Source organism: Hoplias malabaricus, chromosome 18, assembly GCF_029633855.1.
Source record: "Hoplias malabaricus isolate fHopMal1 chromosome 18, fHopMal1.hap1, whole genome shotgun sequence".
Classification (NCBI taxonomy): Eukaryota; Metazoa; Chordata; class Actinopteri; order Characiformes; family Erythrinidae; genus Hoplias; species Hoplias malabaricus.
In genome coordinates, this window is record NC_089817.1 from 14,814,353 (window position 1) to 14,819,996 (window position 5,644).

The 5,644-nt window shown below is 35.6% G+C and overlaps 1 long non-coding RNA gene across 1 annotated transcript; it reads left to right on the top strand.

The window, feature by feature from the left end:
- The first annotated feature begins 243 nt into the window (after positions 1-243).
- On the top strand, positions 244-4,841 carry LOC136674230 (uncharacterized). Its single transcript, XR_010796025.1, has 3 exons — positions 244-325; positions 1,463-1,773; positions 3,652-4,841. It is a non-coding gene; the product is annotated as an uncharacterized lncRNA (long non-coding RNA).
- Positions 4,842-5,644: the final 803 nt, after the last annotated feature.

A 5,644-nucleotide genomic window follows, 5' to 3' on the forward strand; every position in this document is an offset into this window, starting at 1 on the left:
TCTAGACTCTGTGCACATGAAATTAAAGATTCAGAGTCAGTATCTTTTTGTTTTAATGAGTCAAACATAAGCACTGATACTAAGTTGTACAAAGATGAAATAATTGCACATGGTTTTGCTGACGGGGGAAAAAAACAGCTCAGTGCTTTCGTCACTTGTCTTGAGGACTGGACTCCTCAAGAGAGTGTGTGTTTGTGTGTGTATAAAAGCACTTGTCATATCACTAATCTTCTTCACTCATAAAGGCTCAGACACTTGATAAACATGTTCTCAATTCAATTATACCTCCTTCCACTTTTTCTGATCTCTTCTGCTACAGACACAGGTAAGATGCATTGTTTTATTTTTTTATTTTTTTAAATATAGAACATATTATTCCCATTATAAATAATGTTACTGTACTTTAACATTAAACTAATGGTGCTATTAGTGTGGGAGGGTGTAGTAACTTCATGTAAAATTTGTCTTCAAGTAAAAATCTATCCTATAAAAACACAAAAATACATGATGCAATTTAGGAACAACTTTTAGACACTTTCATTTCACCAGCAACACAATAGGAAAAACACTTTTGGTTCTCAGTTAATGCTACAGATGGTACAAGTAACAAGAAACCCCAGATCTGTTCCAATTTATATTTTCTGCTCTAGAAAAAACATTCAAGCCAAAAAACATTTTTTCAGACTATAATACTGAGAAGCATATTTTTAGCCGAAGGGGATGGCCATTGCTTTATTTCTTGAGACTGCAATACTAGAAAGTTCTTTGGAGACCCAGTCAATGGGTGATTTTATTTAATTAGAGAGTTTTAATTATAGGCTAATTTTCTTGTTTTTGAGCGATGACATTACACCTCACAGTTTGTATACAAAAACATTTAGAAATATTCACTGCATTGAATAAAATAATATTATATTAGCCTAAATATATACATAATGTGGAAACAACTTAATAGGTGCAATTCAAATTCATACTTTGGATGTAATATTTGTTCATTTAATGCTGGAATCTTTAGCCCTCCATTGAAAACCACTCCCATAAAACACAGGCACACACACACACACACACACCAACTTCAGATTTAAAGTATTGATCAGATTTAATTGTTAAAGTATGCGCTGTAGTGTAAATATAGGTGTAATAAAGTTATAGCTATAAGATGGTATTACACCTACACACGCCATTCATGATAACTGTCAATCATGTACTTTAACAGATATAAAGTGTCAGTCCAACAAATGTCAGCTGTCATAACACACTCTAGGTTTGAACCGACACTTGTTGGAATAAGCTTTTATATGTTAATGTTTTTTTGGGTTTATATCAGTTGTCATGAAAGACATAAGTAGGTTTCATGTAATGTTTGAAAGAATGATCCAAGTGTTGTCAGTTTAATTAAGTGTCTTCAGGGTGCAATGCCTTTTGGTAGTTTATGTTGTGACATGGTATTTTCATTCTACAGGTGCACAGAATGTTATCATGGCATCCGAAGGAGATACTGTCTTCCTGCCGTGCTCTTCACCATTTAACCACAAAGACGAGGTTTTAGGTGGATCAAGAGTGGAGAGTCTAGTTTCTGTAATTATCGTATTAACAACAAAAGTATCTCTAATCCCAGCTGTGAATCTCGGTTTAAAGTAAATACAGACCCATTTGGACTGAATCTATCAGATGTTAAAAGCAGTGACGCTGGTGTTTATAACTGCTCAGTGAGCAGGCTCATTCCTCCACCAACACTGGAAGACTTTACAGCTGTAATTCTTCAAGTTAAAGGTGATTTATCTTAATGCATTTTTCCTATGCAGTTTGTCCAAACAGTTATTAGAATTACAGTTAAGAACTGAACATTTTACATAAACAAGACTGCAGTCACAACAGCAAAATTTCAAGACAATATTGTTTTGTGTTCCTTGCTATAACAATAGTGTTCCTTGCTATAAAAATGTACTTAAGACATAAATCCTGTACTGGCAAATTTGGAAAGTTACTAGTTTCATATATATTTCTAAAAAACTGTGAAAAAAATGTCAATAAAACAAAATGCTATGATGTGCAAATTATTTAAAACCTAAATTAACTATAGAAAAAAGACCACATTTTAAATGTTGAAATTGAGAAGGTTTAATGTTTTATTTTTTTTTATATTTGCCTATTTTGAATTTGATGCCAACAACACATTTCAAAATATTTTGAGACAGGGATATGTTTACCACATATGTTGCATCACAATTTAACAACACTAAGCATTTGGGAAGTGAAGAGGATCTTGCTAAAAGTGAACTAATCCTGTGAAGTAATCCTGTTTGTTGTAGGATTTCAGCTGCTCTACAGCTTGGGGTCTTTCATATATATAATATTTTTTGTTGTTTGTTTGTTTTTTAATGCACCAGTTCTTTTCAGAGGGTGACAGGTCGGGACTAGTTTAGCTCCCAGACTCTCTAACTAAGGAGCCATGCAGAATGTGAATTGATGATTGTCTTACACGCTGCATTTCCACTGCTCCAGTGTGTTGACGTAGGTGAATGCAGCCAACCTCTCCAACTGGCTGCATGTGGGCGTAAACAGAGGTCTTCCCTGCGTCGTTCAATGAAACCATGTGTGGTGGTTTGCAACTGTCAGGCAAACACCAGCTATCTTCTGATTGAATAGACACATCATTTTGATCGGATTCATTTGCATATTATTCGACTCAACTTTTTGCTGCAATGCATCGATACGCCAGCGCAGCCTTACTGAAATAAACAAGGCCTTGCCTGAAATAGATGTTGTCTGGATGGCAGCATGTTGTTATATAACCTGTGTATAACATTCATTTACAGTGCTTTCACTGATGTGGAAAATGTGGAAGCATTTTTGGACACTGTTTATATACTATTTAAGTCTTCTATTGCATTTGTGGGATTTAACTTGTTTTTGTGGCTGCATATTATTCAACTATAAACAACATTGAAATCAACAAGGCCTTGCCTGAAATAGATGATGTCTGGATGGCAGCATGTTGGTGTATAACATTCATTAATAGTGCTTTCACTGATGTGCAGGTCCTGCCATGTTCTCTAATGACCCCACATACCATCACAGTTACTGGCTTTGGAACTGTGCATTTATAATAAACCGGATGGTCCCAATCCTTTTTAGCCCACAGGGTGTAGCATCCATGATTTCCAAAAATAATTTACATTTTTTATTTAACAGACCACTTGACACTTGCACTTTGCCTCATTTTATTTTAAATGAGTTTGGGCCCAGAAGATGTGGCAGCATATTTGGATACTGTTTATTTATTATTTAAGTCTTATATTGCATTTGTGGTTTCCACTGCCGTCTGAGGGCCCGAAGACTATATCTAACTAATACTGCTTATTGTCCTTTAGATATAGAGATACCTCTGGATTCTCTGAAACTCAAAATTGGCAATTAAAAAATATTTAAAAAATAATTAAAGATAAAATTTCTCAGTTTCAACATTTGAATCTTGACAGTATTGTTTTGACAGTAACAATAAAATAATACATTTCCACTGCAGCGAGTAGTGTTTGTGCGCTCAAGTTTTTTTAAACAGTATGTCATTGTTTTGCATTATTTTAATTGGGTATTTCCTTTAGTCTATTCTATCTATATCTTGCGTGGTCTGAAAATTTGTCTTCTCAGTTCCAGTTGCTCTTGTGGTGAAGCAGATGAACAGCAGTAACGCCTCATGCATACATCTGCTCTGCTCTCTGGAGGGTTTGAGTCCAGAGCAGGTGAACTTCACCTGGAGCAGAGATTCTGTTGTGGTTCACCACCACGACAACAGCAACATCATAATCATGAACAGCGCACTGAGACTCTGCAAGCCAGACTGGAATAATGGAGACACCTTTACCTGCCAGGCAGGCTACTCCAGCAACCACACACTGTATATCAACAGCATTACAGTCAAATGCAATGATTGTGGGCCAGAGGAGGGAGGTCAGGATTCAGAACTGAAAATTTTAACTGCATAAAAACACTGCCATGACAAAAATATATATTACATATTAATATTGTATATGCTTTTAACCAGTGAAACAGGTCCCTATAGGCCCTTGTTAAATATTCAACTAGCTTTATCTCTGAAATAAAATGTTGTTCCAGTGTCCTCTTTGCCGCACTAGTATTGCAAACATTATTATTAATATTATTAATATATTAATATTAACATTCTTTAGAGCCTGAAAGCGTGGGCCTTTTTACTGACTGCTAGGTAACTAGATTCTACATGGCCAACTGGACATCGGCTCATCCATTGCTGTGGGGATTTAAACATTCAATCACAAAATTATAATTAAACCAAGATTATTATTGAAGTCAGTTAATACCGATGTTGGAAATTTAGGTCTGAATTAAAAACATTCAAATTCATCTCAAAGGTATTGAATGAGGTAATGATCACTCTAGAGGATGCAGTTCTACTGCTACACAACATGATGCTTCTGTTTACCCATCTGGCATGCAACTGGGCATTATCATAGGTTTATGTGCTGCAGGTTTAGAACAAATTTCACTGTTTCTTTTGCACTAGGATCATACCAGATATATGCACAGTAGGATGTCTTTGTTTAAAATTGGGGCACCTTAAAGTAAATAAACTCACTGAATTATATGAAAATACTGCAGTATTAAAATGTAGGAAGCTACCCAGCAGTATGATGATGTATTCTTCTTTGAAAATGGGGAAACACTTATTCTCACCACCCATTTTTACTGAAAAATGATTTTGCCACTAATGCTTCCTTGTGGTGATTATTCTCAGTAGTTGTTAGCACTTGTGATACACTGCCTCACTGCTGGTAACATGGCTGGCCAGTGTTACAACATGACTCTTGAAAAACAAGAAAGTGAATAAGGAAGTATTGTGTTTTGATTAAAAACTAATCTCCTAACAACTTAGCGTCCTGGTATTATTCTTATAATCATAAGTGATATTTAGATATCTTTATATATTTGTATATCTATAGTCTCTAAAATAGATTTTCTTTGAGGAAGGAAAGTCCTAAAATGTAGTGTTTCTTCTGGTATGAGACGTATTAACCACATCCTGTAGGTAAGCAGCTGAGAGACTTCTTGACCCACCCACGTCCTGCAGACCCTCAAAATCAAACTGATCAGATCTGATGACCGTGTAATCCAGAGAAGAAAAAGATGGAAGACAAGGCCAAGAGTTTCCAACTTGGGATCATACAACTGCCTCACACCAGATGATGTCTCACACCATAGTCAGCTCACTACAACTACTGGGAACTTTGTGTTGTACCTTCATAACTGGATACTTCTATTTTTAAAACAAAACATGGCAAATTTTCAGTGAGTTTCTAACACTAATGTAGAATAACTGATAAAAGTGTGATATTTTTGTGTTTATTTCAGCTCATGTTCCTTTTGAGAGAATGGGGGCTATATTTTCCATACCCCTGAAATTCAGTTTTAAAATCGGCATCTATTTTCTCCAGTCAAATACTACATTCAGTAATGCTGAGATCTGGGTCTCAGGGTGGCCAGTCCATTGATTTGAGCAAAAAAAATGAACTGTTTTCTCACAATGGAAGGATGGACACAGAAAAACGAGTTTGATCTGTTTATCAGATGGTGATAATTTCCCTGGACTATCAGGTCTGGTATTGTA